This window comes from Hypanus sabinus, chromosome 3, assembly GCF_030144855.1.
Source record: "Hypanus sabinus isolate sHypSab1 chromosome 3, sHypSab1.hap1, whole genome shotgun sequence".
Classification (NCBI taxonomy): Eukaryota; Metazoa; Chordata; class Chondrichthyes; order Myliobatiformes; family Dasyatidae; genus Hypanus; species Hypanus sabinus.
This window is the reverse complement of record NC_082708.1, coordinates 159,191,111-159,213,865: the sequence shown is the minus strand read 5'-3', so window position 1 is coordinate 159,213,865 and position 22,755 is coordinate 159,191,111. Positions and strand designations below refer to the sequence as shown.

Sequence of the window (22,755 nt, the reverse complement as noted above, 5' to 3'; positions counted from 1 at the left end):
CAGAGATGAATGCAGAACTCTAGGTGGTACTAAGAAAGGGCTGCATTGCCAGAAGTGCCATAACTTTGGTTGAGACAATAAACCGTGGTCTTGTCTGCTCACTCAGATATGAAAGGAGAGCTTTCTGATAGCTTTCAAAATGATCAGGCTCGTATTTTAAAGGGTTTGCCCCCTTTGCTCTATCCATTCATCAGAAGAATTAGTCCCTTATAGACATGCGGTAATATTTAATTACCTTCAACATATAAATTATATTTTCATTATCTTCTGAAGGGATTACATTTAAAGTGCAAATAATACCAGATGTTGAATTTTGATAAACTTGGCTGATGTGCTGCACAAGACTATGCTTGTTGCCCTTTTTCCATATTTTCCCCTGTCAAATGTTCTGATTTCACTCCTATTATCCCATTAAATCTTGCTTCTTTGCTTAGAACTTCAACTTTCCGTTACATATTGGACAGGAGCCATTACTGTGTGGACATTGTCAGTTCTCATGCAGGTAACCACAGGAAGTGATTACTTAAATCAGGGCATGGCTTGTACAGTGAATGCTTGATCCCTGGGGAGTGTTGTGGAACAGAAGGATTGAAGTTCATGAAAATGATCCTGGGATTGAAAGGCTTATCATAGGAGGAACATTTAATGGCTCTGGGCCTGTACTCACTGGATTCCAGAAGAATAGGGAGTGGGGGGGGATCTCATGAAACCTATTGAATGTTGAAAGGCCTCGATAGAGTGGATGTGGAAAGGACGTTTCCTATCATGGGAGAGTATTGGTCCAGAGGGCACAGCCTCAGAATAGATTTAGCCGATTTAGAACAGAGCTGAGAGGAATTTCTTGAGCCAGAGAGTGGCGAATCTGTGGAATTTGTTGCCACAGGCCAGTTGTGGATGCCAAGTCATTGGGTATATTTAAGTCAGAGTTTGAAAGATTCTTGATTAGTCGGGGCATGAAGGCGGGAGATTTCGGGCTGAGAGGAAAATAGATCGGCCATAATGAAATGGCAGAGCAGACTCAGAGGGCCAAATGGCCCAATACTGCTCCTATATCTTATGGTCTAGTACAAGCGTGTAGTTTGCTGACTGAAACATCACAAGTAGACAAGATGGTGACACTGGCCTTCATTAGACAGCGCATTGAGTATAGAAGTTTGATTGTTTGGTGCGATTGTACAAAGCTGAGATTGCACCTGGAATATCATGCACAGCTTTTGTCACCCGGTTGTGAGAAAGAAATCTTTAACACTGGAGAGTGTGGAGAAGATTTATGAGGATGCTGCCAGATCTAGAGGGTCTGAGTTATGGGGAGAGGTTGGAAGAGTTTAAGGCTTGATTCCTGAATGTTGGAGATTGAGGGATAACCTAATTGAAGTGGCATAGATATGATGAATGTACACATTTCTTTTATCTAGTGTTGGAGAATTAAGAACTAGAGGGCATAGATTTAAGGCAAGAGGACAAAGATTTAAAAGGCTGCTGAAGAGTAATTTTGTCATGCCAAAGGTGGTGAGTAACTGGAACAAGCTGCCAGAGAAGGTGGATGAGGCAGATAGAATAACAACATTCAATACTTTTAGATAAGGACATGGGTAGGAGGGACTTAAAGGAATATTGGTCTAGCACAGACAAACAGGAATAGCTTGCTGCTATACCATGGATGGCATGGACAAGTTGGGCCGAAGGGCCTGGTTTATTTTATGACTCCAGGAACAAAGCAAGAATCTCTCCAGGGTTTAGATCACTGTCACCACTAATGGGGTCTTGAACTAGCTAGCCATTGTAACTCCTAGCTTACAGTTTACAAAGGCACTTCTCCGATTGTAATTCTGAAGTGTAGGTGATTGGATTTGCAACAGTGACATGCTGTATACTTCCTTGAAGGAAGGGGTCAGCAGGATTTCAATGCCTCGCTCATTGCTAGTTCCTTATGTGTGTTTTGTGCCTCTCTGTTTTGATGTCCTCCCCCCCCCCCCCCCATCACACATTACTTTCTCTCTTCACCCATTTCAGTTCTAATGTGTGTGCTCCAACTAATATCGTTTGCTTTTCTCCTGGAGAATTGTTTCAGGAGCTTCACTTTTTACACCTTATAAATCAGCCTTAGAATTGGTTCAAGTCTGAAGATGTTAATAACCTGCAGGAGGTTGTTACTCACCTGAGTCAAACTTCCTGTGGCTTTTTAAAATTTAAAACCAACCCCAGAACATTAGCTCTGGGCTCCAAAGGTGTCTTAATTCAATGTTGACTTTGCCTTCATCCTTTTCTATTGGAAATGCAGGGGGGTTAGAAATTGTATGATAAGACAAAACCCAGTTTTATTGTGGGTAGTGGGGGAGGAAGTTATAAAAGGGCTTCATGATGAAATAGACAAGTTGAATGAGTGGTAAGAACATGGCAGATGGAAACATTCTGAGATTGTCTATTTCATTGCACTTAGCAGAAAAGCAGGTTGTTAAATAGAGTTTGGACTATGCTTATGAATAGAATTTCCCTTTAGAACAGGGATGAGAAGGAATTTCTTTAGCTAGAGGGTGCTGAATATGAAATTCATTGCTATAGATGGCTGTGGAGGCCAAATCATTGGATATATTTAAAGTGGAGATTGATGGGTTCTTGATTAGTAGGGGTGTTAAAAGGCTGTTAAAAGTTACAGGAAGAAGGCTAGAGAATGGTGTAGAGAGGGATAGTAAAAGAGCCATGATGAAACGGTAGAGCAGACTTAATGGGCCACATTTCCTAATTCTTCTCCTATTTCTTAATGATTTCAGTTTATATTCACAAGGACTTAGTTTCCTATTACTGAAGGCAATGCACAGAAGATGCAAACAAGTAGAAAGGTGAATGGGATGTTGGCTTTTATTATGGGAATATTTAGATACAGGAGAAAAGGTGCCTTAATGCAGTTGTGGGTGGTCCTGGCGAGACCATACCTAGACTATTGTGTTCAGTTTGGACATGCTGCAGAGAATGCAATGACAATTCTGCATGGTGATATGCAAAGGTATTGAGTAGACTAGAGCTGTATTTGATTTTTAGAAGAATGAGAGAGATTTCATTGAAATACAGCATTTATCTTATAAAGCTTTACATTCTGAAGACGGGAAGAATGTTAATCCTGGCTGAGAAGTCCAGAGCAGGAACTGAAGGGAGTGCAGGGACCTAGAAAGATGAAATATGAAAGAAAGCTAGACATTAATATAGAAGAGGATATTAAAAGCTTTTTCAAATGTTAAGAGTGAAAGAGAGGTGAAAGTGGACATTGGACTGCTGGAAAATGATGCTGGAGAGATAGTAATGAGAGAATAAAGAAATAGCATCAGTCTTCATTGCTCCCTCTAATTTGTAATGATCAATGTGCGCAAAAATCTTATGCTGTGCAATTTTCTGCTCAGTGACAACAGCATGTATGCACTGAATTTTACACATAGAGGTATTTATTTTAACAGCTAGCAAAACGCTGTCAATTAGAACTTTAATCTCCTCTGTGTTTGATCCTTTTTGCTGTCATTCATCTGCACTCTCTCAAAACATATGTAGCAGGCCTGTAGCGGATAGCGAAGTATTTTCTTGCCAGAGCTTTTGCACACTGTCTGTATGTGATTTGCTTGCTAAATGGCGCTTTAAAAAGTCAGATTTCCAAATATCACTCCACTTCTTCCCACTTGCAAATTCTCCAGCAACTTTTGCATCGCAAAAATTCACGACAGTTTCTGTATTGCACATAAACATTCCTTGTAGCTGCATGCTCCTGACCTCATGAGCTTTTGGTGCAGCAGTTTCCACTGTTTAATTAAGCCATTCTGCTTTAAAAGAACCAGCAGTTCTTTTGCGCTTCACGCCCTTTGCTTCTTTGGAATTTGAGATAGTGAATCAATAATTTCTTGAATAAAAACAGTATAAATTCATCAGTTCTAAAATCTGCAGACAAAAAGCATCGTAAACTCGACATTGTCCACATCAGAAACCGGAAAAGGAAATGTGTATTTTGTATGATTGTGAAATATACTTAAAATGCCAACAAGGTAGAAAGTTAAGCTAGGATAGAACTTAAACTATGAATGGTAGGGTACTAGGGAGAGTAATGGAACAGAGGGCATATGAGTATAATTGCATTGTTTGTTGAAAGTGGTGTCACAGGGTGGTGAAAAAGGCATCTAGTCTGCTGGCCTTCATCAGTCAGGGTATTGAGTATAAATGTTAAGGACATTGTATTGCAGCTGTGTAACTCGTTGGTGAGGCCACATTTGAGGTTTACAAAATTATGAGGTGTATAGGTAAGGTAAATGCAATCAGGCATTTTCCACTTAGGTTGGTTGACACTAAAACTACAGGTCATAGATTCAGGGTGAAAGATCAAATATTTAAGCAGAATCTGAGGGGGATCTTCTTCACTCAGAGGCTGGTGCAAGTGTGAAACAAGCTGCCAGCAGAAGTGATGGATGTGGGTTCTATTGCATTGTTCAAGAGAAGGTTGGATAAGTGCATGATTGAGAAGGGTGTGGAGAGCAATAGTCCACTTGTCAGCTGATGGGACTAGACATTTTGGCACAGATGAGATGGGCCAAAGGGCCTGTCGCTCTATGACTATGAAGTACTGTCCATGGTTTTGTTCCTCGTTATCAGAAAGGTATGGTTGAATGGGAAAGAGTGCAGAAAAGACTTATAAGGGTGTTGTGAAGACTAGAGGGCCTGAGTTAAAGGGAGAGGTTTGCCAAGTTTTGTCTTTATTCCTTGAAATGTAGAAGAATGAAGAATAGCATTATAAAGGCTTATAAAATCATGAACGGTGGGGTGGTAGGTGTCTTTTTCCCAAAATAGGGAAGTCCAAAACTAAGGGGAGGAGAAAGACTTAAAAAGAACTAGAGGAGCAACTTTTCCATGCAGAGGGTGGTAAGTATGTGGAGCTAATTTATGCCAAAAGGAGTGGTTGAGACAGGTGCAGTTGTGTCATTGAAAAATGTGTTTGGACAGGGACATGCACAAATGGGCCTTAGAGGTGTATGGACCAAATGCAGGAAATTTGGACTACATGGGTAGGCAGCATGGTTGGCATTGGGCTGAAGCACTGTATCCATTGTGAATTGTTCTAATTCTCCCCATCCTCAACAGCGTTGGGAGAAGAGAGTCACAGACTTAAAAGGCCAACAGAATCTTTGGTTTCAATCCAAGTGTCTTGGAATTTTAAAAGCAAATAAAGCTACATTACAATTTTGGAAAACCAAAATGTCTAGGAATCCAAAATAAAAATAAAAATTACTGGAAACAGCATTTGTGGAGAGAGAATGTTTCAGGTTGATTAACTATCTGGAGAATAATACATAAATTTAGATTATTAGAGCATTTGATAAGGTAGAAATAAGGAAAGTTTTCCCTCTTGTGGGAGAGATTACAACTAGAAAGCCATTAAAATACAACTATTACAAACAAATCTAGTTGGCAGAGGAGGATGTTAGTCCAAGCTGAGGAGTCTAGGACCAGAAATACAATTTCAGATTAAGAGGCAAGTCTTCCTCCTGAAAAAAGGAGAAATTTGTTAATCAGAGACTTGGTGAACCTTTGACATTCTCTACATCAAATATCCATGCAGCTCAGTTTGTTTTGTTTATTCAGTCTCGAGATCTATAAATTTCTGAATACTGAGGAAATTGAGGGTTATGAGGATAGAGTGAGAAAATGATGCCAAGTAGACAATCAGCCATGACCTTGAATGAATGAGTCCGTTGGAGGGCTGGATGTCCTCTTCCATTCCGCTCATTCTTATCTGCTTCTGTGCTACAATTGCATGTAATGTGTGTAGCTTATTACCTCCCATCCAAAACACGGGAAACTTGAGAAAGCCCCTTTGAAGCTGGAGAAATCCTGAAAGAGCAAACTTGGGAGATGTTCCAGCTTGTAATGAGGTACATCATTATGTGCTGTTCAGCAAGACAGTGCATCTCAGAATGTGCTTGTGCATTGGCATTGGGAGCAACTGTAATCTGATGTAAGTAAACCGACAGCTAAGGTAAGGGAGAGGTAACGTGCTACAGATGAGAATGGTTTATGTAGTAATAACATATAACTGTATTTTAGAGGAAGAGTACAATGCTATGGGATTACTACCTTGTTCTGCTAACTGGGTGAACTTTTAGGTATGTAACTTTACAGATGATGAGTCAAAGAACAGCTGGGACTTGCTGTTTGACTGTCACTTATATATGCACAGCTGCAGTCTGAAATGACTCACCTTTCCTATTTTTCATGTCAGTTTGAGGAGGGCCATTTGATGTTAGCACTTTACTTTCACAAATAATGGATTGGTATAGTCCTGATTGATTTATTACCTGGGCTGGTTCACTGGTAGATCTGTTTATATTACCCCTACATACATCCCCATTTGTGTTGCTGCACATGATACATCAGTATATTTTATTTTTGTGTAATTTAAGGCATGAGCTTGTTGTATATAATCTAAACCGAAAGTCATATTCAGGGCTGTTGTGTTGCTGAAAATAACTCCAAGCTATTTGCCCTTCTGAATATCATGTACATTGGAATATGTGCCAAGTATGCAGTTGTTGACATTTGAAATAAAGTTGTTGATCACTGTGTGAATAACAAAGTATTTACTGCATAGAAGCAGGCCATTCAACCCATGGAGCTTCTCCTGGATAAAAATATTATTGTCCACCTGAGTTCATTGGCAACATTTATAAGTACAAAAGGAGGCAATTTATCTCCACCTTTTACTACTCATCACCAGTCCTTCATTGGCAGTGGGTCAAAGTGCAAAGTAAATTTATTATCAAAGAGTATATATATATATATATGTCACCATGTACTATTCTGCGATTCATTTTCTTGCAGGCATTCACAGTAAATACTAAGAAACATAATATAGACAGAAAGAAGAACTACACATAAAGACAAACAATGTACAAAAGACATCAAGTTGTGCAAATACAAAAATGAAAGAAACAAAATAATATTAATAAATAAGTAATCAATACTGAGGACATGATTAGAGAATCCTTAAAGGTGAGTCCACAGGTTGTGGAATCAGTTCAGTGATAAGGTGAGTGAAGTTATCCACTCTGGTTCAAGAGCCTGGATAATAACTTTTCCTGAATCTGGTGGTGTGGGACCCAAGGTTCTTGTTGCTCCTTTCTAATAGCAGCAGTGAGAAAAGAGCATGGCTTGGATAGTGAGAGGTCCTTGATAATGGATGCTGCTTACTTTCAACAGTGCTGCGTATAGATGTGCTCTATGGTGGGGAGAGCTTTACCTACGATGGGCTGGGCTGTGTCCACTACTTTTTGTAGGCTTTTCCGTTCAAGGGGATTTGTGTTTCTGAAACTCAGTCCTGGGCAAGACTGTGGGAGTATATTCACCAGAAGGACTGCAGCAGCCTGGACAATAAATGCTGATCTTGCCAGTAGCAATTATATCCAGGCAAAAGAAACAATGAAACAAATGATTGAACTGGTTGGACAGATGTTACACAGCCATTCCTGTAAGTTATGGAATCCGAAACTCTATTATTTAGTGAGCAAATCCAGAGCAGAAGGAACCATTTCCACAATCAGGCTACACAAGTGAGTGGAAATCAGGAACTGCCCCAAAATTGCTGAGGTTGGACCCCAATGGAAGATGTTGGAGTTGTAAGTGATGGGGTTTGGTTAGAAGTTTTAAGGACCGGCAATATCTTTCCGGGTCAGGGTTTTGTGTGGTGACTCAAAGGGGAACCTGTAAGGCACTGACTGCCTTTGTCTCTACTGTTTTAGAGGTAGTGGATTTGAGAAGTGCTTGAGAGTAGTCCAGGGCAGTAACTGCAGCAGATTTTTGTAGATCATATGTACTGCAGTCACAGTGTGCTAGTGGTGAAAGGGAAGAATGTTTGGAGTGGTGGATGGGTTGCAATTAAGTGTGCTGCTTTGTCCTAGATGATGTTGAGTTTTTGAAGTGCTGTTAGAGCTGTACTGATTCAGGCAAGTGGAAGATATTCCGTCGATTTTTCCTGGCAGATGGTGGAAAGGCTTTGGGATATTAGGAAGTGAGTCATTCGCCCTGAGAACATAGCTTTGGACTTTTTCTTGAAACCATATTTACCTAGCTGATGCAGAAGGATTTTCAATCAGGGAGGTGAGCCGCAGGATATTGATGGGAACAGGACTTGGTAATATTGAACAGCAACAATGGTCAAATTTACTTTTTATGGAAAAGCTCACTTTGGGGCACTTTTAAGGCATGGATGTGACTTCCTGCTTCTCAACCATATCTGTAAGATGTCTAGGTCTTGTTGCTTGCGAGCGTGGCCTGCCTCGTTTGCTGAAGAACTGCAAATAGAATTGAACACCATACACTTATATTTTATAAACTTGTGATGGAAAGAAGAAGATCAAGGCAGATGAAGAAGCCTTAGACACTGCCCTGATGAACTCCTGAAGTGTTGTCCTGGAGCTGTGATGCTTCACCCCTACCAAATGCACAGTCTTCTCCCTTTGCGTGTGATTCCTCCCTGATGTGTATTGGATTCAGTTTTTACCAGGACTCCTTGATGCCACACTTGGTGAAGTGTATCAAGAGCAGTCACTCCCACCTGATCTCTGGATTTTAGTTCTTTGGGCCTCATCTGTGACGATGAGGGACAGAGCTGATGAAATCCAAACACTTCATTGGTAGTCAGGTTACTGGTGAGTAAATTCCACTTGAAAGCACTGTCAAAGCCATCTGCAGCCTCAATACTGATGACTGAGTGTAGACTGATTGGGTGGTAGTTAACCTTATAGGATTTGTCCTGTTCTTTATGAATAGGACATACCAGGGTAATTGCTGGGCAAATGCCAGTGTTGTAACTGTATTGAACCTGCCTGGTAGGAGGCAGAGCTCATTCTGGAGCAGAGGTCATTACTTTATTGGGATGTCATCCTGCCCTGTACCCAGTACTGTCAGCTGTTTTTAGAAATCATATGGAGCCAGTCAAATTTGTTGAAAACTGGCTTTCAAGATTGTGCACTCAGCACTTCTGCCCGATCATGATGTTTTTGACCAAAACACAAAATGCTGGCAGAACTCAGCAGGCCAGACAGCATCTATGGGAGGAGGTAGTGACAACTTTTCGGGCCAAAACCCTTCATCGGGACCTTGTCTTTAACACGTGCCTGCTGGGCTCCACCATCACGGTTCTTGCAGTCTCCTCCTGTTTGCTGATTAATTGTCCACTGCACTTCTTGACCAGGTGTGGTTGGGTAGCAAAATTTTGACCTATCCTGTTGGTTGTGGAATCCTCATCTGTCTTTATCACAATTTTGTTCATTCTGCTTGTGATAAAATGTTGCAGTTTAGTCTCATTTTTTGCTGTGCCTCCTGCTGCTGCTGACATGCCGTCCTGCACTCGGTGAACCAGGACTGCTCCTGGTCCTCCGGTGTGACAGTAACAGCAAGATGAGGCCATATGGCTGCACAAGGTGGATATCTGCTTGCGACGGACACTCAGATTGGAGTTGCCAGCTCTGTTCTGAATCTTTCCCAGTTAGCAGAATAGCGGCAGAACAGAATACCACGGAAAGTATGGAGGGGAATAAAGAGTTGACATTTCAGGCTGAAGGGTCTCGGCCTCAGCTGCCTGACTTGCTGCGTTATTTTGTGCATGTGCGTTGCTCTAGGTATCCAGCATCTGCAGTATCTCGTGTGTTTCGAGAGTATCTTCAGTGTGAAGACAGGATGAGGTCTGTGCTGTGATGGCATCCAGCAGCGTTATCAAGGACAGTTGCATTTGGCACAGAGGGATAGATGACGCGTGGGCCAAGTTAAGTTTAGCCCATATCTCGGTTCCCTCTCCACCTGCTGCAAATCCAAACCAGTTGCTCTGTCCTTCAGCTTGCCAACTAATGGTGCTGCCAAGTATATTGGTCCACACCCAGAGTGCATTCAGTGCTTTTCCAAGTGTTGCTCAATATAGAGGAGCGTTACCTGAGGGAAGACAGTGAGGGGTGGTCAGCAGGGGGTTTCCTTAGCTATCTTTGACCTGATTCCAGGAGACTTCATTGAGTCCAGAGTCTATACTGAGAACACTCACAATGTCTTCTGCCCACTGCTCTGCACCTCACTGGTGAGTCAGTTCTGCTGGTTGGGCAAACGTACCTGGGGATTGTGATATAGTCATGGAGTTTTTCAGCATGAAATCAGCCCCTTTGGTCCAATTCATACATGCCAACTATGATGTCTTCCTAGTAGTCCCATTTACCTGCAGTTAGCCCATATTAAGAAACATAGAAAACCTACAGCACAATACAGGCCCTTCAGCCCACAAAGCTGTGTCAAACCTGTCCTTACCTTAGAAATTACCTAGGGTTACCCATAGCCCTGTACTTTTATGATCTCCATGTAGCTGTCCAGGGGTCTCTTAAAAGGGGTCTCTGCCTCCACCATCATTGCCAGCAGCCCGTTCCACTCACTCACCACTCTCTGTGTTTAAAAAAAAAATACTTCCCCCTGTCATCTCCTCTGTACCTACTTCCAAGTACCTTAGAACTGTGCCCTCTTGTGCTAGCTATTTTATCCCTGGGAAAAAGCCTCTGACTATCCACATGATCAATGCCTCCCATCATCTTATACACCTCTATCAGATCACCTCTCATTCTCCGTTGCTCGAAGGAAAAAAGGCCAAGTTCACTCAACCTATTCTTATAAGGCATTCTCCCCAATCCAGGCAACATCCTTGTAAATCTCCTCTGCATCCTTTCTATGGTTTCCACATGCTTCCTATAGTAAGGTGACCAGAAATGAGCACAGTACTCCATGTGGGGTCTGATCAGAGTCCTATATAGCTGCAACATTACGTTTCGGCTCCTAACTTCAATCCTATGATTGATGAAGGCCAATGCACAATTTGCTTTTTTAACCACAGAGCCAACCTGCACAGCAGCTTTGAGTGTCCTATGGACTCGGACCCCAATATCCCTATTGATGTTTTCCAAAACTCCAGCACATTCTCTTTCTTAACATCTACATGCTGAAGCCTTTTGGTCTGCTGTAAGCCACGTCTACAATCGCCAAGATCCTTTTCCGTAGTGAATACTAAAGCAAGGTACCCATTAAGTACCTCTGCTAGCTCCTCCGGTTCCATACACACTTTTCCACTGTCACACTTGATTGGTCCTATTCTCTGACATCTTATCCTCTTGCTCTTAACATATTTGTAGAATGCCTTGGAGTTTTCATTAATCCAGTCTGCCAAGGCCTTTTCATGGCCCCTTCTGGCTCTCCTAATTTCTTTCTTAAGCTCCTTCCTGCTAGCCTTATAATCTTCTAGATCTCTATCATTACCTAGTGTTTTGAACCTTTCTTAAGCTCTTCTTCTTGACCAGATTTACAACAGCCTTTGTACACCGCGGTTCCTGTACCCTACCATCCTTTCCCTGTCTCATTGGAACTCTCATTGGAGCTCCATGCAAATATCCCTTGAACATTTGCCACATTTCTTCTGTACATTTCGCTGAGAACATCTGTTCCCAATTTATGCTTCTAAGATCCTGCCTGAGAGCCTCATATCTCCCCTTACTGCAATTAAACACTTTCCTAACTTGTCTGTTCCTATCCCTCTCCAGTGCTACGGTGAAGGAGATAGAATTAGGATCTCTATCTCCAAAATGCTCTCCCACTGAGAGATCTGACACCTGACCAGATTCATTTCCCAATACCAGATCAAATACAGCCTCTCCTTTTGTAAGCTTATCTACATATTGTGTCAGGGAACCTTCCTGAACACACCAAACAAACTCCACCCCATCTAAACCCCTCGCTGTAGGGAGATGCCAATCAATATTTGGGAAATTAAAATCTCCCACCACAACAACCCTGTTATTATTACACCTTTCCAGAATCTGTCTCCCTATCTGCTCCTCGATGTCCCTATTTATGTACCTCTCCAAATATTTTTTAAACTTTGTATTGTCTCTACAGTTGTGGCGGCTCATTCCCTCTGTGTGAAAAGGTTTCCCCTCATGTCCCCTTTTAAATTTTCCTTTCTTCCTTCCAGACCATATAATTTAAGACTCCCCAATTTGGGGACAAAGACTGTAACAATCATTTTGTCTAGGTCCATTGTGATCCTAACTCTTGCACTCTGTGCCTTTAAGCAATGAAGAGTCCAGCACATCACTTGCAAGGTGTGATTCTGTGAGCACCGCTATGTCAGCCTATTTCTTGACAAGGCTTTGGGACACCTCCCCCAGTTAAGGAAAAAGTTTGGAAAAGTTTGCAAGATGAGCTTGGTTGGAGTAGGAAGGTTGAGAATGATTTAGCTGCCAGGTGATTCATCATTATTATCCTTTATCTGCTTTAATGTTATATTTATGACACAACAGGATGACTTGCTGGGACCATGTAGAGGACTTAACAATCAAACACATTGTTGTGCTCTGGAGTCATTTATAAAGCATACAGGTAAGTTTCCTTCCCTGAAGGACAGTAGTAAACCAGGTGGATTTTTACTATGATCTGGTAATTCTTTGGTTGGCTTTACTAAGGCCGATTGTTAGTTAGTAAAAGTTTCAGATTATCAGCCTAGAACAGACTGCCAGGGTAGTGGTGGAAGCTGATGTTTAAGAGGAGGTTGGATTGGGAGGGAGATGGATCATGTGTAGGTAGAAGAGGTTTAGTTTAATCTGGCATTGTGTTTGGCACAGTCATTGTGGGTCGAAGGCCTGTTGTGCTGTACTGCTCTGTTCTCTATTACCTGAGTTCCATCTCTGCTAAGGTGGGATTTCAACTTTAATATCTGGATTGTCGATTCCCATTACTGCTTTATTAGTTTGGTAACATAACCACTTTAATGCAGGTCAGTTGAAAAATATCAAATGAACATATAACTATCTGTTTTTTGAAAACTGAACACTTCATAAATACTGTGGATTCTGGATAATTGGGACACATCTGGACCAGTACATTTTGGCCCAATTAAGAGGCTGGCCCAATTAGCCAAAGTTTCAAGTAAATAGTTAAAAAGGTAGGAAAATGACAAACTGAGTAACAAATTATGTATTTAAATGAAATACAGAACAAGTTAAGAACATTACCCATAGTAGTACAGTCCTCCAAGAGGACCACAACCTTGTCATAGGGTTTGGTGGCTTGCATGCCTCAATGACCCAGAGACATATATTGGCTGGAGTCAGCGCTTTATTAAGATTTGGCTCTTGGTATGGTCACCCATGCCAAACAGGTCAAAGCATAGAGACCACACAGAGTGGCCCATCAGTCCTCCAGGTTTGGGGGTTCAGCTCAGGGCTAACAACCCTGACTGGTAAAGCAAAATTGTTACAGAAACAGCAATGAAGAATACATCTGAGTGTGATGGTATTCCTGAGTCTCCAACTAGGACTTGGATATCTGATGGTAGTGAAGACAGAGAGGAACCTACTGACATAATGAAGGAAGCCCTGAGCACCGTCAGAGATAAGACCTTCATTGCTGCCCTAAATTCCAGCAGCATGACAGGTAATAACTAGTAATAGAACCAATAGTTATCAATGGAGGAATTGTATGCAATGAACGAAATCAGTGCAGGGGCCTAGTGCTGATAATGGGCTGCCATCTTACAGTGCTATCGATGATTACATCCTCCTAATCTTCATTTTCATTGTAATATTCAAGATGATTGTCAATACCTTCAAAATCTTCGTTGTGCTCCTGGTTTTTTTGCAATGAGCAAAACAGTTCAGAATTGTCCTACTGCTGTTTCTTGCCAGCTATCAATGACAAAGATATTGAATACAATCACATGCAACACACTATTTAAATACTGTTCACTCTGAGCACAGTGTAGCATCTAACAGTACATTACAGACACTAGTTAGAAACTGTTTGGCAACGATCTCCTGTCCCAATTAAGCGGTATAATGTTCCAAATAAACAAAGGGAATCCCGGCAATTTTCTCAATTAGTTTTTATGCTTTAAGAGTAATCACAAATAAGTGGGTGCTCCAATTAAGTGGAATCCATTGTATATTTGTTGAAGTGGGCAATGTATGCAATAGGTTAGAACAAAATTAAATAAAATAGATCATTGACCTTAAGGAGTCTCATAGCTGGCAAAGCAGATGAAAAATAAGGAACTTGTCTTTAAAACTGTTTAAAATATTGTAAGGGTTTTCTGTAAACTTTCTTTCTCCAAAAGCCTTTCAGAATTTCTCTGCACCCAGTTATAAATTGTTATGTCAGCATTCCTCATTCGTGTCACTTGTCACAAGTAGCTGCATGTTCTAATGACAAGATTTTATAAAGCATTTGAGGTTTTTCTAAATTTGCCCATTTCTGCCATCTTGCCATCTTCAGCATCAGTTCAAATGACCCTGTGTGCAGTCTAAACAAAGGGCTTCACCAGAAAGATTACTCAATTTAACACGTTTCATTTTTATCTTTAATAATGGAGTTGTGATGGCCAGTTTTCAGTGATCCAGCAGGTCGTAATCTGAGTGGCCGGAGTCAGAATCAGCTTTATTATTCCTGACATAGTAGTGAAATCTGTTGTTTTGTGGCAGCAGTGCAGTGTCAGACATGAAAATTACTACAAGCAACACACACAAAACGCTGGAAGAACTCACAGCATCTGCGGAAAAGTTAAAACAGTCGATGTTTCCCTCTCTCACCATTATATTGCAATGTACTGATGTCACAAGCAACAAATTTCACATCATATGCCAGTGACTCTCTTCTTGCTGCCGCCATCAGGAGGAAGGTGGTACAGGAGCCTCAGGACTCTCACCACCAGTTATAGGAACAGTTATTACCTCTCAACCATCAGGCTGTTGAAACGAAGGGGATAACTTCATTCAAATTCATTTGCCCCATCATTGAAATGTTCCCACAACCTATGAATTCACTTTCAAGAATTCTTCATCTCATGTTTTTGATATTTATTGCTTATTTATTATTATTATTTCTTCTTTTTGTATTTGCACAGTTTGTTGTTTTCTGCACTCTGGCTGAACACCCCAGTTGGGAGTGGGGGGGGGGTCTTTATTTGATTCTGTTATGGATATTATTCTATAGATTATTGAGGATGCCCACAAGAAAATGAATCTTAAGGTTTGTATATGGTGACATATATATACTTTAATAGTAATTTATAGATTTTTTAAACTGTATATTGCAGTGTACTTCTGCCACAAACAAGTTTCATGACGTATGCTAGTGATATTAAACCTGATTCTGATTCTTGGGGTCCAAGTTCATAGCGCCCTGAAAGCACATACGCAGGTTGATAGGATGGTTCAGAAAAGGCATATGGCATGCTCGCATTTATTAGTTGAAGCATTGAGTTCAAAAGTCAGGAAGTTACTGTAGGTTGCAGCTTTATAAAACTCTAATTGGACTGCATCTGGAGTATTGCATTCCTTTCTGGTCCTCCCATTGTTATGCAGAAAAGGTTTACCAGGATTAGAGGACATGTGCTAGAATGAGAGGTTGGACAAACATGGATTGTTCGATTGTTTTCTCTGGAGTGGTGGAGGCTGAGGGAAGATCTGATAGAGGTTTATAAGTTTATGGGAGGCATAGATGGAGTAGACCGTCAGTATCTTTACCCCAGGGTGAAAGGTATAATTGATGCCTTTTGGAAGCAGGTGTGACCAGACCAAAAGAATGCGTGCATTGGTTTGTAATACTCTAGATGTAATAGAATGGAATGGGCTGCATCCAGGTGAACAGATTTTCCTCTCTGGGTTGATGCATATTTTTCTATACAATTTGCATCATTACACATGCATATAAACACAATCTAACAACAAATTGTAATGCGCACACTATTGCAAAATCAGGTCACACACACACCTGACTTTGCGTTAGCTTTTCCATTATGCGTGTACATATTATAAACCAGAATTGTTCTCCTTTTTCTAAATCCAATTCCTAAATAGTTATTGAACCCATGAACAAATCCTCAATTTTTAAAATATTATTTGTTTTTGCATTTTTTATTTAACTTTAATATATATACTTACTGTTATTGACTTATTTGTTTTTTTTCTATATGATTATGTATTACATTGTACTGTTGTCACTAGGTTAACAAACTTCATGACTTATGCTGGTGATATTAAACCTGATTATGATTCTTGTGGCAAACATGATTGAGGGGGGTTTTGACAGGGGTGAAAATCATGCACAAGTACAGACATGCTCAGATGCAAAGAAAAACTTAGCTTCAGCAACATCACAAGAAAAGAACATTATTAGAACAAAAGAGTTCGTTTTAGTACAAAGTGATCAATTTGGTTATAGTGTACAATAAAGACTGGGATAGATGAGATAAACAACAGAGTTCTTCTCATTAGTGAATGGTTCAATGTCCAAGGGACACATATACAAAGTCCTGGGTAAAAGGACAGGAGAGGTGTGAGAAACATGTTAACTTGGGGATCGTAGAAACAGATATTCAAAAGGAAAATCGTGAAAGGAAAGTAATTTAAAGGACACTAGGAAAGAACAGAATGTCAGATTATATTCCACTAAGGGCTAGTATAGAATGGATAGGACTAAATGACCTTCTTCCCTGCACCAGGGAGATTCCAATTCTCTGCAATTCACCAATTCTGCAGCTAACCACTGTATTGAGAGTTGGATCCAGTGACTTTTTGCTGCAGTTGGGTTGGAATGAATCAACTGAAGGACAGAGATCCGAGTGCCATTTCTGCAATCACAAAAAGCTCAGAATAATAAATTACTTAGTTCCTTTCCTGGATGTTCCTGGATATATTTATAGTCCGTTATCTTTTTTTGTATCATATTTTTGTTCTAATGTTGGAAATGAAATGCTTGTTTGAATCAGTACTCTTAAAAGGCCATGATGGTGTTGGGCGGGGGGGTGTGGAATTTCAGGATATACTCAACCACAATGAAGGACTTGGTGACACATTTCCTGGTCAGGGTTGTGTGTAATAGGGACCCTGTGCTGTTCCCCTTTTTCTGATGCTCTTGTCTTTCTTGACTGGCTTTAGGAGGTACCGGTGGTGTAACCCAGGCAAGTACCTGGAGTGCATTTTATCGGCGGCACAGTTTGCAACCTTTGTTTACTGGTAGTGGAGAGAATACATGTTCAGAGTGATAGATGAGGTGCTGATCTGTCCTGAGTACTGTTAAGTTTCCTGGATGTTGTTGGAGCTGCATTTACTCAGGCAAGGGGGGAGTATCACAAACAAGAGAAGATCTGCAGATGTTGGGATCCAAGCACACACACAAAATGATGGAGGAATTCAGCAGGCCAGGCAGTATCAATGGAAAGGGTAAACAGTCGATGTCTTGGGCCGAGACCCTTCATCAGGACTGGAGAAAGAAGTTGAGGTCAGAGTAAGGAGGTGGGCGGTGGGGAGGAAGAAATAGAAGGTGATGGGTGAAACTGGGTGAGGGAGGGGTGATGTAAAGATCTGGGAAGTTGATTAGTGAAAGAGATAAAGAGCTGGAGAAGCAGAGGACAGAAGGCCATGGAAGAAAGGGAAAGGGGAGGAGCACCAAAGGGAGGTGATGGACAGGCAAGGAAATAAGGTGAGAGAGGAAAATGGAAATGTTGAAAGGAGGCAATTACCAAATGTTCAAGAAATCGATGTTCATGCCGTCAGCTGTCCTACACCTCCTCCCTCACTACCACTCAGGCCCTAAACAGTTCTTACAATGAAGCAACACTTCACCTGTGAGGCTGTTGGGGTCATCTGGTGCTCCCAGTGTGGCTCCCTGTCTATCGGTGAGACCCGACGTAGATTGGGAGACTGCTTCACCAAGCACCTACGCTCCATCCACCACATGAAGCAGGATCTACCAGTCGCCACCCATTTTATCTGTACTTCCCATTCCCATTCTGATATGTCTGGTCCAACACTGAGGTCATAAACACTTGCAGCATTCTCTACTGCTGCGATGAGGCCACAATCAGGTTGGAGGAACAACACCTTATATTCTGTCTGGGTAGCCTCCCAACTGATGGCGTGAATATCGATTTCCTTGAACTTCGGATAATTGACACCCCTCACCCCACCTCTCCTTCATCATTCCCCATTCTAGTTTCCTCACCTGAACTTAACTCCTGCCCATCACCTCTCTCTGGTGCTCTTCCCAATTTTCTTTCTTCTGTGGCCTTCTGTCCTCTCCTATCAGACTCTCCCTTCTCCAGCCCTGTATCTCTTTCGCCAATTGACTTCCCAGCCCTTTGCCTGACCCCTCTCCCTCTCTCCCAGTTTCATCCATCACCTGCCACCTTGTACTTCTTCCTGCCCTTCCCTCACCTTCTTACTCTGACTTCTCATCTTCTTTTCTCCAGTCCTGGTGAAGGGTCGCTGCCTGAAATGTCGACTGTTTACATAGATGCTGCCCCGCCTGCTGAGTTCCTCCAGCATTTTGAATGTGTTAAGAAGAGTATTCCACCACATTCCTAATGTAACCTGTTGGTGGAGCAAAGTCTTTGAGAAATTCTTTTACTAAACTGCTCTACTTCTCCTCTCTCTCTCTGACCAAGCCTTGGGTTATCTGAATCAACATCTCCTCCTGTGGACCACTGTCAGTTTCTGATGGCACACATAACTTTGTAGAACAATGGAACCTTTTTGTTCTACTAAAGGCACTGTGTTAGTAGAAGGTGTTGTCTTTGTCTGAATGCCCAGTGAGGCTATCTTTATCCGCTCTCAGTTACAAAGTGAGATTTGTTTACTTTGCCATGGAAACCCGTGTGTTTGGCAGATCACTTGCTGACGATCATTCACCATTTAATGGACTTACTCAGCTTCCGAGTAAAGCATATGAAGGTCACTCCTCAGGACTATCACGGTCAAAGATATCTGCACCACATGCTGCAGCTCCAGGTCTCACCAGAGCAAGGAACGTTTATAATTAACAATGAGAATGGACAGACTCCGAAACATCTGCTCCTGAAAAACGAACAAAGAAACAAATGATCAAATTACAGGCAGATTTTTGAAGGGGGCAGGACAGATTGCTGAGGGTATTTATTTTAAAGCACATTGTGAATAGAGAACTTTATAAATAGACTACAGTTCTAAACTTTATATATCAGACATTTGGCTCTGGCAAGATCACTTGTATCCAATTAGATGTATGTCATGTTATGAATCTCATCAAGGGTTTGGAATGTGGTGGCGACTTACTGGAATGGACTCTGGACTTCAGCTAATGAGAGGAGTGTGGGGAGAAGTTGGGGCAAGTAGAGATTAATGTTAAATATTTAGTGCACCTCATCAACACAAATCAGTCAGGTTGTACTAAATAAGTTTTTTGTAACTGAAATTCAAAAGTCTACAAATAGAAATCCAAAATAGAAGCAAAAATGCTGGCAACATCCAGCAGATCATGGGACAGAGAAACCTACAGCAATGTTACTGGCCCTTCAGCCCACAATGTTGTGCCGACTGTGTAACCTACTCTAGAAGCTGTCTAGAATTTCCCTACTGCATAGCCCTCTATTTTTCTAAGCTCCATGTACCTATCTAAAAGTCTCTTAAAAGACCCTGTTATATCCGCCTCTGTCACTGTCGCTGGCAGTGCATTCCACACACCCACTGCTCTCTGTGTGGAAAAACTTACCTCTGACATCCCCCCTGTACCTACTTGCAAACACCTTAAAACTATGCCCCCTCGTGCTAGCTATTTCTGCCCTGGGAAAAAGTCTCTGGTTATCCACACGATCAATGCCTCTCATCATCTTATACACCTCTATCGGTTTACCTCTCATCCTCCATCACTCCAAGGATTCTCAAAAGGCGTGTTCCCCAATCCAAGCAACATCCTTGTAAATCTCCTCTGAACTCTCTCTATAGCATCCACATCCTTCCTGTAATGAGGGGACTAAAGCTGAACACAGTACTCCAAGTGGGGTCTGACTAAGGTCTTGTATAACTGTAACATTCCCTTACAGCTCTTGAACCCAATTCCACAGTTGAAGGCCAACACACCATAGGCCTTCTTAACAACACTATCAACCTGTTCAGCAGGTTTGTGTGTCCTATGGACACAGACCCCAAGATCTCACTGATTCTCCACATTGGCAAGAGTCTTACCATTAATATTATATTCTGTCTTCAGATTTGATCTACCAAAATGAATCACTTCACACTTATCTGGGTTGAACACTATCTGCCACTTCTTTGCCCAGTTCTGCATCCTAGATCAAGCAGTGTCTGTGGAGAAAGAGGCAGAGTTAATGTTCCGTTTCGGAGATCCTTCAACAGGACTGATCTTGAACCCCAAACATTAACTCTGTTTCCCTTTCCACGTGACCTTTTCCCAGCATTTCCTGTTTCCGTTACTCGTTTGCACTGGTTGGAGAATCTGAAACAACACACAAGTGTTGGGTGAAAACATTGAGTCAGGCAGCATCCATGAAGGGGGTTGGACAGCTGCTATTTTGGATCAAACACTTCGCTGGGACTGAGGGAGAGGGGTAAGGTGGCCAGTCTGAAGAGGTAAGGGGAAGGAGGGGGGGTGATCGGTAGATGGAGAAGGGGAGAATGAAGATAGCTGGGAGGTGATAAGTGGATGCAGTAAAGGGCTGAAGATGAAGCAATCTGATGGGAGAGGAAAGTAGAGCATCAAAGCAAGTGAGGGAGCTGGGGACATGAGGGTAAGAGGTACTGGTGGGAGGAGTGTGTGACTGATAGGCAGATAAAGTGGGTGGAGGAGTGAAAAAACTGGGTAATGGGAGCTGAGCTGTGTAGGACAAACTAGTATACCAGGAGGAGAGGGAGAGAGAAAGGGGGCGGGTGGGGAGAGTTTACTGTACTTTGGAAAATTCAGTCTTCATGGCATCAGGAGGAACATGAGGTACTGTTTCTCAAGCTTGCTTCAATCCAGCAGTGAGAAGTCTGAGGACAGACAGGCAGGTGTGGGAATGGGAAGGGTGATTAAAATGGCTGGCAACTGAAAGATCCACTCTCCATGGAGGCTGGAGCATGTGTGCTTGGCGATGTTGTCAGCTAGATAGCACCTGGTCATTTGGTGAGATGATTTTTCTTCACAATTAGAACTTTCAAAACAGTATTGGATAATTCACTGAAAAAAGTTAGTAAATTGGTTTATTATTGTCACAGGCACCAGGTATAGTGAAAAACTTAGTTTTGCATGCCATCCATACAAATAATTTCATCACATCAGTGTGTTGAGGTAGTAAAATGAAAAGGCAGTGATAGAACGCAGAATAAAATGGTTACAGTCACAGGGAAAGAGAGAAATTCAGTAGTCTTAAAATAGTGGGACAGAAGCTGTCCTTGAGGCTATTAAATAGTATGGGCTTTCAGGCATTTGTATTTTCTGCTTGATGGGAGGGGGTAATAGGGAATGTCTGGAATAGGTGGGGTCTTTGGTTATGTTGGCTGCTTTACCGAGGAAGTACAAGACAATGAGGAACAAATTGGTCACTTGGCCAAAGAGTTGTCCTTGCTGCACTGGACTGGATGATTTCTTCCTGTGGTATAATACTTGGCTATTCTTTATCATTTATGGCCTCATAGCATCTATCTATTTATATCTTTTAAGTGGAATAACAGATTATGCATGTAGCTATGTAATTTTTGAGACTAATTCTGGTATTATCTATGTTTGTCTAGGAGGAGATGAGAATGAAGAAATTTGTAAGAAGATTGCTTTGCAAAGCAAGGAAACTTTTTTAAAACATCCTTAATATTTTCCTATTCTAAAATGTAGTTATGTGTGTTTACTATAATTGCATTACTGTTCAGAATAAAACCAAGCTTCCTTTTTTTTGGAAACATATACAAAGGTTATTTTATGCCAAATCATTGATGCTTACAACCAACACTCAACACAGTTTTAAAAATGGTTTGTAAATGGAGTAAAGTTTGTGTGTTACAGCACTTGAGCTGTACGAGGGTCAATGCAGTGAGCACTTGATAAGCTAATGTCCTGCTTTTGAACATTCAGCAATACTCAGTGATCCTGCCCGAAAGTGTGCTTGTTCTGTATTTGCAATGCCAGAGGACTCGAAGATACTATTGCAGTCAAAACCTTATTTATTTTCTCTGATAAACTGTAAGAAACAAGAAAGTAAAGGATAATGTTGTCTGCTTGATGGTGATTCCCCAAGTCCATACCTCAACCATGCAAACTTTTATAGAAATTTCAAGGCATCAATCTTTAGCAAGAGAACTGTACAGAATGTGTCTCTGGTTCACAGAGTCCCTTGTCTGATTTTAGATTATTAAACTTTGATTCAAGTTCTTTGACCTTGTTCTAGAAATAACTAGATGCACATTTCATCACAGCTTTGGGACTATTTGGGGATTACTTCACCTAATCGTATGGAAGTATTTTGCTTGAAGCTGCTTAACTTTATTTTAAGCAAAAAAGTCAATTGAGTTAGCATTTGGTTTCCATGAATGGTTCAGTGTTCATTTTCAAACGCTGAAATGGTGTAAACTGCATGGGTCCCAACCACAGATAAGAATAAAGTCAGACACATTAACCACAATAATAGTAACGATAGAAAATTATAGCCTTGGTATTTTATTGCAAACCCTTTCCATTTTGCTCTTTATCATTATAGTCACTTATACAATTTGCTTTCTAACCAGGGAGTCAATCCTCTGGGTGCACTCATTAGGATCTATTGCGATGATCTGTGCTGGAAGTGTAATATTATTATAACCAATCTCACTTACACATTTGCTTTAACCACCCAGCTGGAATCCACATTTAAGTTGCAGCCTGAAATCAGGATTTCCAAGCAATCAGCACAGAATACTGTGCATATAG

General features: G+C 41.4%; 1 protein-coding gene across 4 annotated transcripts in view; it reads left to right on the top strand.

Annotated features, from left to right (window-relative positions):
- The window catches only part of LOC132391813 (uncharacterized protein C4orf54 homolog), a 28,010-nt gene extending 5,940 nt beyond the window's left edge, over nucleotides 1-22,070 (top strand). For 3 of the 4 annotated variants that reach the window (XM_059965455.1, XM_059965454.1, XM_059965453.1), the window contains exon 3: nucleotides 21,591-22,070. The gene's annotated coding sequence lies outside the window, so the exon portion shown is untranslated. Of the gene's footprint in view, nucleotides 1-6,849; nucleotides 7,021-12,350; nucleotides 12,369-21,590 lie in introns of those variants that run through there. The other variant, XR_009511356.1, reaches the window with a different exon arrangement.
- The last annotated feature ends 685 nt before the right edge of the window (nucleotides 22,071-22,755 follow it).